The sequence below is a fragment of the Rhinoderma darwinii genome, unplaced genomic scaffold, assembly GCF_050947455.1.
Source record: "Rhinoderma darwinii isolate aRhiDar2 unplaced genomic scaffold, aRhiDar2.hap1 Scaffold_68, whole genome shotgun sequence".
Lineage (NCBI taxonomy): Eukaryota > Metazoa > Chordata > Amphibia > Anura > Rhinodermatidae > Rhinoderma > Rhinoderma darwinii.
Genome location: NW_027464238.1, coordinates 1,330,049 through 1,342,923, shown reverse-complemented (window position 1 = coordinate 1,342,923; position 12,875 = coordinate 1,330,049).

Sequence of the window (12,875 nt, the reverse complement as noted above, 5' to 3'; positions counted from 1 at the left end):
CGGCTCAAAGCCGTATTTGGGAGTCCTGAACCTGCACGCAATAAGAATCCAGCCTAGGATCTATAAAGGTTAGCGCTTTGGTTCGGTAAGCTAAAGGACCTGTCATATGAAAGGTGTTAGCCTTGGCACATAGGGGGAATAGAAGGAGAAGTTCACTGACTCCCCGATCTTGCCCCCTGCCTGAATTTTCTAGTACCGATCTCTCTCTGCACCTGACCCTGTAGGGCCTGGAAGAAGACTGGAAAATGGGTGGAGGGGGGGCCTTATAACCTCTCTGTCTTCCTGTCCCTTAGGAGGTCAAGAGCGCAATCTCCTTTGGTGCTGTCATGAGGGACGTACTGGAAAAGTAGATTTATCACAGTAACTGCTTTAACAGCACAAATGCCCCCCTCCCTCACCACACATATATATATATAAAAGAATTATAAGAAAATGATATGGTAGAATTATATTTTATTTCTTTCCTTCTACAAGGATAAAGATGCAGAAGATCCTGAGGACGGGGTAAGAGCCTCACTGTTACTATTACTAGATAGACATAACATAAATTTTAACCACAGCACAGAATAACATTAAACATCTCAGTGCCCAACCAGAGGGTCTATAATTCTGCAGAATATTGTTCAGAAGGAGTTTTCCATAGATAAATCTACAGGTAGGATTATTCAGTACTGACAGCAGAGAGTGAGAAAGAACCTTAAATGGGTGAACATGGCATTCACAAGAAAAATAGGAAATGAAATGTAACATTATTATATAACCCAGAAAAACTAATTATTCCCTGTTCTGTTGTAGCCGATCTACATGAAGCTGGACGACGGCATACGGATCCCGGAAGATGTAAGTGATGTCAGCAGATAATGGTATTACTTTATGAAGATTCACAACTTCTCTACATATTAACCTGACATTAAATTCTTTATATTCACATCATAATAAACCAAAAACCTACTTATTACAGGAAATAGCGCTCACAATGTCTCTGACAGATTCCTTACATATATCACACTCAGCATTTATGCATTCTTAACATTATCTGTTACATTTAAATGTGTAGTCCTGGGTTTCATAGATGTCATTGACTCCCTAGCTTATAGACGGGCCGGCCTTAGATTAACCCTTTCCCATCGCTTTTTATGTCAGGACAGGGTATTTAAAAATGGCGCCCACTTAGAAGCCCAGCAGGTGCCATAGACCCTGGGTCTCTGTTGTGTTTCACAGCAGGGGCCCAGTAGCAATGCTTACTATCAGAGACATCTCTGATTGCAAGCATTTAACCCTTCAGATGCTCGGGTCAGATGTGACCACCGCCATCTGAGGGGTTTTCAACTTTCACTTCCTGTTTGTGGCCGGTCACCGTCTCCTGTGTGGCGACATTGCGGGAGCCGGTGTGTTCCTATAGCAGTCGAGAACCTTGTAAACGCTCCCAGTCCTGCTATAGGAAAATTTGCACTGATGCAATTAAGCAATGTACTGATTTTGCAGTAGATTTCAATACAGTGATAGTGCAGTCTATGGCATAAATGATCTACTGGCTATATAAAAAAACAAAATAAACAAAGTTTTGAAAAAAGGAGTGGGGAGCGATAAGTGATGGTGGCTGTTATGTATTGAATTTGATTTGCATAGCTGAATAAATAAGCTTCAGATTCTTTCTACTGTAGAAGTTTTCATTTTGCTTTCTTTGAGATATTAGTATAAATAGCTCAGCGTTCTGCACATTTAACATTAAATGCAAAGGAAACGGCATTCTAAATTATTTCCTAACGTACTGTTATTATGGGAATCACTCCCTTAATAGGCAATAGCCACTCCCATAAACCTGCTATAAACACCCACACAACCCGTAGGTGCTTTTTTCTTGCGTTGCAGTTCCGCGTGACATCCGTGTACGGTGTGCGTCTGCGTTTTTTACGCGCATATGTCATCCGTATGTCACGCGTTTTTTACGTCAGCAAAAAAAAACTGAAGGAGGTGGTTTTCTTTTTCTCATCATTTCGTTAGCAACTGTTGTGTAAATCACGGACAGCACACGGGTGACCTTCGTGTGCTGTCCGTGATTTTCACGCACCCATTGACTTCAATGGTTGCGTGATGCGCAAGAAACGCACAACAAAGGAAATGCAGTAAGTTTCACGCAGCGGACACACGCTGCGTGAAAAACACTGACTGTCTAAATAGCCCCATTGAATTGCATAGGTCCATGTGACGTCCGTTGTTTTAACGCGCGTAACACAGACGTGAAATACGCTGGTGTGAATAAGGCCTAAAGCTAACCCTGCATATAGAGATGCACTAGCATCCCTACAGAAATAAACTACATTATACATAGCCATTATCACTGTTAGGCCCAAAAATCAATACACATGGGGGAGTTCAGTGTACAGAACATACGGTCTTTGAAATTGCTTCATTTTGTTCACAGGAACCAGCAGAACCATCTGAAGAAGAGGAAACACAAAGCTGCGCCTGGTTCTGCATTCCAGCATTCCTGATCGTCAGAAGAGCAAGGGCCAGGATTGCGTCCTTCTTCAGGGTGTAAAGGGAATCTTCGGTCTGAGAGGAATCTGGGGTCAGGGATGGAGGGCAGGCATCGGTAGACAGGGGTGGAGGGCAGGCATCTGGGGTCAGGGATGGTGTGCAGGCATCTGGGGTCAGGGATGGTGGGCGGGCATCTGGGGTCAGGGATTGAGGACGCGTATCTAGGTCAGGGATGGAGGGCGGGCATCGGGGTCAGGGAAAGAGGGCGGGCATTTGGGGTCAGGTATAGAGGGCAGTCATCTGGAGTCAGGGATGGAGGGCAGGCACCTGGGGTCAGGGATGCAGGATGGGCATCTAGATCAGGGTTTGATGGCGGGCATCGGGGTCAGGGATGGAGGGCAGGCATTTGGGTCAGGGATGGAGGGCAGGCATCTGGGGTCAGGGATGGAGGGCAGGTATCTGGGGTCAGGGATGGAGGGCATCAGGAAGGAAATCTGGCATCAGAGAGGGAGGGCATCGGGAGTCAGAGAGAGGCCGTCAGGCGTCAGAGAGAGAGAGTGTCAGGCGTCAGAAAGGGAGGGCGTCAGGCGTCAGAAGGGCGTCAGGAAGGAAATCCGGCGTCAGAGAGGGAGGGCGTCAGGAAGGAAATCCGACGTCAGAGAGGGAGGGCATCAGGAAGGAAATCTGGCGTCAAAGAGTGCATCAGGAAGGAAATCCGACGTCAGAGAGTGAGGGCTTATTCAGACGAACGTAAAATACGCGCGTGATTTTCACGTGCGTTGCCCGTAGCTATATTAGACAATGGGGCCGTGCAGACATGGCAGCGTTTTTTGCGCAGCGTTGCTCCGTTGCAAAAAACTCACGACATGTCCGTTGATTCAGCGTTTTCAACGCATCACGCACCCATTGAAGTCAATGGGTGCGTGAAAACCACGCATGTCGCACGGAAGCACTTCCGTGCGAACTGTGTGTTTGCGCAACAGCTGTCAAAAGGATGAATGTAAACAGAAAAGCACCACGTGCTTTTCTGTTTCCGAACATCCAAACGGAGTGTCTTTGCGATTAGCGAAACCCGACAACCGAAGCTAACTTCACCGGGTTCGGCCAAACTCGTTTTGGCCGAACTCGGCAAAAAAAATTCCGGTCCGCGACGTCGGGAGACATTCACTGTGCATGGTGCTGAAAGAGTTAAACTGTTTCAGCACCATGGACAGTGACTTGCGATCCCAAAATACATGAACCTGTAAAGAAAAACGAAGTTCTAACTTACCGATTACTCCTGTCTCCTTCCTGCAGTCCGACCTCCCGGGATGACACTTCAGTTCAAGTGACAGCTCCAGCCAATCACAGGCCAAGCACAGGCTGCAGCCAATCACAGGCTGCAGCGGTCACTTGGACTGCCGCGTCATCCAGGGAGGTGGGGCTCGATGTCAAGAGAGGCGCGTCACCAAGGACGCGTCACCAAGGACGCGTCACCAAGGCAACGGCCGGGAAGTTCTCGGTAAGTAGGAACTTTATCTTTTTTTTTACAGGTTTTTCGCTGTTGTGTTCGGCATTCACTGTCGAGGGTGCTGAAAGATTTAGCTCTTTCAGCACCTTGGACAGTGACGGGCGTCGACAAGCCTCATCTCTATGATGCCGGCTGCGCGAAAATCACGCAGCCGCGCATCAGACACGGATGACACACGCAGCTGTCAAATAGTGTTTGCGCGCGCGAAACGCTGCGTTGTTTGCGCGCGCAAAAACGCAACGGTCGTGTGAATCCGGCCTGAGGGCGTCAGGACAGAACTCCGGCGTTAGAGAGGGAGGGTGTCAATAAGGAAATCTGGTGTCAGAAAGGAAGGACGGAAATCCGGCGTCGGGGAGGGAGGACGTCAGGAAGTTAATCCGGCATCAGAATGAGAGGGCGTCAGGAAGGAAATCCTGACGACCTCAATCTCTGACGCCGGAGTTCTGTCCTGACGCCCTCACTCTCTGACGTCGGATTTCCTACCTGACGCCCTCTTTGACGCCAGATTTCCTTTCCGACGCCCTTCCTCTCTGACGCCGGATTTCCTTTCTGACGCTCTCCCTCTCTGACGCCAGATTTCCTTCCTTTCGCCCTTCCTCTCTGACGCGAGATTTCCTTCCTGACGCCTTTCCTCCCTGACGCCGGATTACTATCCTGACGTTCTCCCTCTCTGACGGACGCCGGATTTCCTTACTGATGCCCTCCCTCTTTGACGCCTGATTTCCTTCCTGAAGCCCCCCACTCTCTGACGCCGGATTTCCTTCCTGACGCCCTCACTCTCTGATGCCAGATTTCCTTCCTGACGACCTCAATCTCTGACGCCGGATTTCCTTCCTGACGCCCTCTCATTCTGATGCCGGATTAACTTCCTGACGTCCTCCCTCCCTGACGCCGGATTTCTGTCTTTCCTTTCTGACGCCGGATTTTCTTACTGACACCCTCCCTCTCTGACGCCGGAATTCTGTCCTGACGCCCTCACGCTCTGACGTCGGATTTCCTTCCTGTTAAAAAAGTATTAGCAATAGGGCCCCATCCAGTGTTATCACTGCAGTGAACCAGGGAGTAGCCGATCGCCAGTACTTGGGGTCAGGAAGGAATTTTTTTTCCCCCACATGGGGGTTATGTTTCGCCTTCCTCTGGTTCACACCTCTTTTATTGCAGTAAATTCTATAAATTGTCCTGGATGGTTTAGGTAGGTAGTTATAATAGGTACTAATAAAACCTATTTTAATTTACTTATTGTGTCCGTGTCATCTTTTCTCTGTGATAGGTGTGAAATCACCTGAACGATCTGGTAATAAATTGTAAATTCCTGCCGTCTGTTACTTCTAAAAAAAACAAAAACATTAACCCCTTAGTGACCAGCCCATTTTAGGCCTTAATGACCAAGCTATTTTATTAGTTTTTCTCTAGTCGCATTCAAAGAGCTATAACGTTTTTATTTTTTCATCTACATAGCTGTATGAGGACTTGTTTTTTGCGGGATTAGTTGTGCTTTTTAATGGCACCATTTTTGGGTACATATAATTTTTATATTAACTTTTATTAACCTTTTTGGGGGGGATTATAAAAAAAAACTGAAATTCCGCCATTGTTCTATGCGTTTTTAAATTGACGCCGTTCACTGTGCGACGTAATTAACATGTGACCTTTATTCTATGGGTCGGTACGATTACGGCGATACCACATATGTGGAGGTTTTTTTATGTTTTACGACTTTTGCACAATAAAAACACTTTTGAACTAAAATTATTTGTTTTTGCATCGTCGCTTTCCAAGAGCCGTAATTTTTTTATTTTTCCATCAATGTAGTGATTTTTTGGGCTTGTTTTCTGCGGGACAAGACGTAGTTTTGATTGGTACTGTTTTGGGGTGTATGGGACTTATTGATTCATTTTTATTATGACTTTTTTGGGGGGCAATGGAAAAAAATTGCAATTTCGCCATAGTTTTTGGCGTTTTTTTTTTACGGTGTTCACTTTGCGGTTTAAATTACATATTAACTTTATTAATGGAGTCATTACGGTCGCGGCGATACCACATATGTGTACTTTTTTTTTTTTTTTTTACACTTTTACAAAATAAAACCACTTTTTATGGAAAAAAATGGTTTTATTTATTTTTTTACTGTACTTTTTATTAATAATCTTTATTTCACTTTGATGACTGATTTTATTAGTCCCACTAGGGGACTTTACTGTGCGATATTCCGATCGCTGCTATAATGCTCTGGTATACTTCGTATACCAGAGCATTATTGCCTGTCAGTGTAAATCTGACAGGCAATCTGTTAGGACGTGCCTCCGGCGCGTCCTAACAGGCATATGTCCAGGGCAGACCTGGGGGCTTTTATCAGTCCCCCGGCTGCCATGACACCCCATCGGAGACCCGCGATTTCATTCGCGGGCCGCCGATGGGTGACAGAGGGAGCGCACTCCCTCTGTAAACAAAGTTAAATGCCGCGGTCGCTATTGACGGCGGCATTTAACGGGTTAAACGGCCGCGATCGAAGTAAACTTCGATCGCGGGCGTTGGAGCAGGAGCTCAGCTGTCATCAGACAGCAGAGCCCCGGCTCCTGCCTGCACGGGAGACCCGTGCAGGACTTAGACTAGGCTGACGTGAAAAGGCGTCAGCCTAGCCTAAAGCCCAGTAGTGAATCACGTTAAAACACGTATTAGTGGTCACTAAGGGGTTAACATAAATATACCAAAATCCCTTCAGTCTGGTACAGAACAGTCCACAGAAGCGGATTATCTGGAGTCTGAGAAAAGTAAACATAAAGGAACGGGCATAACAAGAACTTTATGGGACCTGAGCCCCTTCTCACTTGTGTCACGCATTATGCATCTTACCCCTGGATAATAACCCCTCCTGAAATAAGGACCTGGAAACCATTATGATCTGTGGTGTATATGGTACAGTATCTGGTCTAAGGTGAGTAGTCCATATGGTTTGACAATTAAAACAAACCATCACCATGGTTGACATGTAAAGCTGAGTAAAAGACACGTTTCTTCTCTTACCACTGGCTTTGGATTCCTGAATGATCCTATGTCTCATTCCTATAAAAGATTACAATAGAATGAGTATGTGGGTTATTGCTTTATAAATGTGTTATGGTATAAATATATGTATAATGTATCTGGGGCCCCAAGGAGTGAAATGTTATAGAGGAGAACATGTGTTACAATAGAATGGGTATTTTAGAAAGGGTAAGAGAGGAAATAGTTTACAGCTGCTTTGATGTCCATTGAAATTGCAAACAGATGGTGGACAATCAATTGACCAACCCCCCCCCCCCCTAAGCATAAAGGAAGCCTAAGGGAATACCTTGAGTTCCGCCAATGGGCTTTATGGGAAAGAAGGATGTAAGGATTGAATATACAGATGACTCATATGTTATGGAATGTTCTTTGTTCGTCTGATGCTATAAAAGCGACCACTACGGTTAAATAAAGTCAGAAGGATTTTTACTTTGAGAAACGTCTCAGTGTATCTGTTGCTTCTCCGAGCTCGCCCCCCCCCACCTGATTTGAACCTGCATGGAGATCAAGGCGTAACGTGACTCAAATTGCGATCACAGAAATTGGCGCCCGAACCAGGGACTTGACCAGAAGGACGGCACCCCACCCAGGGGATCTCCCGGGACTAGAGTGGCGACCTCCCGGACGAAGGAACGGGCAGACCACTGCTGCAGCAAGGTAAGAAGACTTAATTCTTACAAACTCTGCTCTGCACCTTCCTGTCTGGTAGGTCACCTTCCCGGTAGTACTCCTGAGGAATAGAGGGGCCACATGAGGGTATTTTTAGTGTAAAAATCTGGTCAAGTCTATATGTAATCCTACCCTCAGGATAAAGTGCCTGATCTCCATGACAGTATTTGTATGAATGTTGTAGAAACCCAGTTTTGTGTCACAAATGCATTTTAGAATAAGGAAATTGTTTTTGGGAAAAAACTTCCGATAATCCGGCAAATTACCAGAAACATGTGTACATGCTTCAGGTGACTACGGGGATTATGATAGGCTAAAATTTTAGCCCGGAAATCGAAAATTTTGTGCAATCTGATAATCCGGCAAAATAACGAAAATGTGTGTACAGCATTGAGGTACTTGCGGAGATTATCATGCACTGATTTTCAGCTCAAAATTCCAGAATTTTCTGCAATCTGATAATCCGGCATGTCAAATGAACAGCTTGATTTTACGTTTGCCTTGTTATTTGGATTAGGAATATTTGTCATATTACTCTTATGGTGTGGAGGATATCTCCTTGAGTGGTGTCTCAGACGAGGAAAGTAAGCTAGTTATAAAAGGACTGTGAAAGGGAAAGATCCTCTGGCCAGAGTAGAAGAGTAAGTACGGAAACTAGAACTGTCTAAAATAGATGAGAAAGAAATTCATCTGTCAGTAGCTAAAATCTGTAACAAAATAAGAAGTATCAAGGGGATAAGTAACTGTCGAAAATAGGCAAGAAAGAAATTTGTCTATCAGGAAAACTACCCCTTGAATTACTTAGGGTGTGCCAAAAAAGGCCACCACTTACAGTCACATGAGGAACTTGGTGTTCCTATTAAGAAGTTTCGAGGGGATAAGTAACTGTTTAAAATAGGTGAGAAAGAAATTCACCTATCAGGAAAATTACCCCCTACGTAACTTAGGGTCTGCCCATAGGCGACCACTTATAACTAGGCAAGATGGGGAACTTGGTGTCCCTATTACAAGATGAGCACCCACAAGGACTGACAGCCAAACAGGTAGTGGCGGGAAGAGAGGGAAAGGATGTGACAAAAGGAACGAATCAGTTAATGAAGGCATGTGGAATGGGAAAAGCGGGAAGATTAGATCTGGAAAAATGGAATGAATGTTGTGACACAAAACATGGATGGTTGAAAGATAAAAAGTTACAGGGGAAAGCAGAAGCATGGAGAAAAGTGTCAGAAGAAGTAGTACGAGGAGGTTTCAGGGAAACAGAATGTAAAGATAAGTTTTACTACACTTGTTATAATGAAGGTGGTAAACAAGGAAACGGAATAGCAAGTAGCCCACCGGGGTATGGGGTAGTCACGACGCAGGGACCAGGGGGATGGACGTGTGGAGTGTGTGGTCAGCAGAATCAAGCATGGAGGGATACTTGTTTTGCATGCGGGGCAGCAAGAGCAGGAGGGAAAAATCCCCTAGGGATATATCCAGTGGTACCAAGAATGAATAGCACAAACCCCTTTGCCCCCTCACCTCAACAAGTACCAGAACCATATAAACAAACAATAGGGTTGGCCCCTGTAGTGTTGGCAGGAATAACCCCAGTAACAGGAGGAGCTGAGGGCTCAACAGATGAAAGAGTAGAAACTAGAGCGTTTAAAGAGAAAAGAGAAAAAGAGGAGGCAGAAGAGAAAGAGGAAAGGGAAAGACATCAGCGTAATATGGATCAGGCAGAAGCAGCAAGGAAGCTTCCCGAGTCAAAAGATACGACGCAAGCATTAGAAAACGTGGGAAAAAGGTTACAAGTGTTGACAGACCTATTTGCGGCTGAAGCTGACAAAAATTTCAATAAAGGTAGAGAACATAAATATAAGCCATGGAACCCTAGGGATGCATTGACTTTAGTTCAGAAAGCCCCCGACCCGGAGACAGAGCCTGTCCCTTTTTGGAGATATATAGAACAAATTCAGAAAATGTATTCAGCAACATGGGAAGACTTAGTGCAGCTCATACATACCAAAATGGGAATCTATAGTTCTACTGTCATGGATGATTTAGATTCCCCGGTAGGAGGGAATTGGGCTCAGACGGAGCCATCAGGACAGGACATGGTAAATCAATTGAAAGAATGGGCAGTAAAAAAGCAGGCAGAGCTAGGACTTAACCTGACAGACCTTACGCAAGAGGGAAGTGAAACAGTGGAGAAATTTTATGCTAGACTTCAGACAAGCTGGAAAAATATGGGATACAGAAGAGATAACCAACTAGATACTAGACTACTGACAAACTGTTTTGTAGACGGGCTAAAACGACACATAAAAGACGCATTGTTAGTAGCTAGACCTGAGTACCGAAGTTTGGCCCCAGGAGACCTGTTAAAAATAGCACAAGGTATAGAGCAGGGTCAAAAAGCACAAGGGCAAAGAAAGAAACAAGTTGTTGGTGCTGGAGTATACCAGCCTCAGTACCAGCAACAGGAACAGGCACAAAGGCCATTACAGAAAGATATAACTTGCTATAATTGTCGGAAGCAAGGACATGTAGCCAGGTACTGTAGAGGTCCAAAACGCCCACGACAGTTCCCGCAAGCGGCACCTCCGCAGATACAACAAATGCAGTCATACCAAGCATAGGACAGTGGCAATCCCGAGGAAGGGGCAGTAACACAGATACAAGTAGTTTCCTTAGGCCCCGCCCCTACGGTCCCGTTAAAGATAAACGGAGGTCCCTCCATACCCTTCCTTATAGATACGGGAGCAGCCATGACTGTCATCAAAACCCAATTACTTCCTTCCGAGATGTTGTCCCCAGATTATCAAGAATGTGTGGGTGTGGGAGGAGTTGTGGTGAAAAATCAAATAAGTAAACCTGTCACACTCCAGTTTGGACCGCACAGCTCGCTCGTTACTAGGTTGGTCACTTGTGATACTACTCCCGCTTGCTTGCTTGGTGCTGACCTGTTACAAAAATTACAGGCCACCATCGAGTATTTGCCAGATGGGACGGTAAAATTATGTGGCCAGCTGAATGAGGAGGAGTTGTGTTTGGTAGCGGCTTGTGACACCAATCCATGGAGTACCTCTACGCAAGCATACGTACAAGCATATACTCCCACAGAGCAAGAACAATGTTTGAAATATGTACCACACAAGTTGTGGTCAAAAAGTCCTACAGATGTAGGCATACTGCCAGTACCCCCGGTAGAGGTCAAACTGAAACCCAATCATCCACTACCTCAAAAGAAACAATACCCCCTCAGTCAAGCCCAATCAGATGCTATAACCAGTAGCATCAGGGACTTCCTACAAGCAGGAGTACTAAGGGAAATAGTGTCCCCATGTAACACTCCCTTATACCCTGTTAAAAAGAAATCAGAAAAAGGCCAACCTACAAAATATAGGATGGTCCAAGACCTGAGGGCAGTGAATGCGGCAACAGTTTTTAACACACCGATAGTGCCAAATCCCCATGTATTATTGGCTCAGATCCCAGCAGCATCTTCGCATTTCATGGTGGTGGATCTGGCAAACGCCTTCTTCTCAGTCCCATTGCATCCAGATAGTCAGTATCTTTTTGCTTTCACCCATGAGGGAAAACAGTATGCATGGACTGTTTTGCCCCAGGGAGCACATAACTCTCCAAGTACCTATACGGCCGCAATGCAGTCGGTACTTGCAGAATGGGTGCCTCCCGAGGAAATAGTATTATTACAGTATGTTGATGATCTACTCCTTTGCTGTCCCTCCCAACAAGAGTGCGCAGAGGCTTCTGTGTCACTCCTCACGTTCCTAGCTAACCATGGCTGCAAAGCATCAAAAGACAAGTTGCAGTTTTGTTGCACACAAGTGGTATTTTTAGGACACTGTGTAGCACAAGGCACGAGGCATCTCACACACAGCAGAGTAGAAACTATTGTACAAATACCAGTTCCAAAATCTTTAAATGCTTTACGTACATTTTTAGGTTTAGTCTCTTACTGCAGGCCCTGGATCAGATCAGCATCGATCCTCATGCAGCCCCTGTATGATTGCCTAAAAAGTCAGCCATTCGGACTCACCCCAGAAGCTGAAGAGAATTTTCATAGCCTTAAATTAGTAGTACAAACAGCTCCAGCCCTTGGTACTCCAGACTATGACAAACCCTTCAGGTTGTACTGTACTGAACAAAATGGACATGCCACTGCAGTTCTCACACAAAGTCATGGACCACAGCAGCGCCCGGTAGCATATTATTCAGCTAGACTAGACCCTGTGGCCCGAGGTTCCCCATCATGTGTGAGAGCTATCATTGCTGTAAATTCAATGTTAGACAAGGCCTCAGATTTGGTCCTAGCATTTCCAGTCCAAGTGTTTGCACCACATGATATTACTGCTATTCTTACTCAAATACAGCCGAAGCATTTGTCAACTGCAAGACATTTGAGATTAACCTGTGCTCTTCTTCTTCCTGAGCAGGTTACTTTACACCGCTGTACTACATTGAACCCAGCTACCTTACTGCCTTTGGAGCAAGGGGGAGAAGATGTAGGTAAAGTATGGTCACAATTTTTGCCTGAAACTGATGAACATGATTGTATGGCCCTTATGGCCCAGGAAACAGTGGGGTTTGCACATGTAAAAGATACCCCACTCCAAAACCCAGACCTAATACTCTTTGTGGATGGTTCAAGGTATTTTGTAGAAGGATCTTTTCTTACAGGATATGCAGTAACCACCGAAGATGTAGTCCTAGAAGCAGCCTCCTTACCAGCATCCCGCTCAGCACAAGAAGCGGAGCTTAAGGCCCTGGCAGCAGCATGCCAACATGCAGAAGGAAAGACAGCAAATATTTACACTGACTCTCGATATGCATTTGGGATTGCACACGATTATGGCCCCATATGGAGGGCAAGACAATTTTTGACCTCTGCAGGTACACCTGTAAAGAATGCAGACTTTGTAAAATACTTGATGGAGACCCTGATGTTACCCACTGAGGTAGCAGTAATAAAGATAAAAGCTCACACTACGGCCAACACACCAGAAGCAAGGGGAAATGCCCTGGCAGACGAAGCAGCAAAGCAAGCAGCACAGAAGCTACCCGTGTTAGCAGCCGTATGTCAGATAAACGATCCAGAGGAAACAAGACCAGCTGTAAGCCCGGAACTACTGCAAAAACTTCAAGGACAAGCAACAAAAGAAGA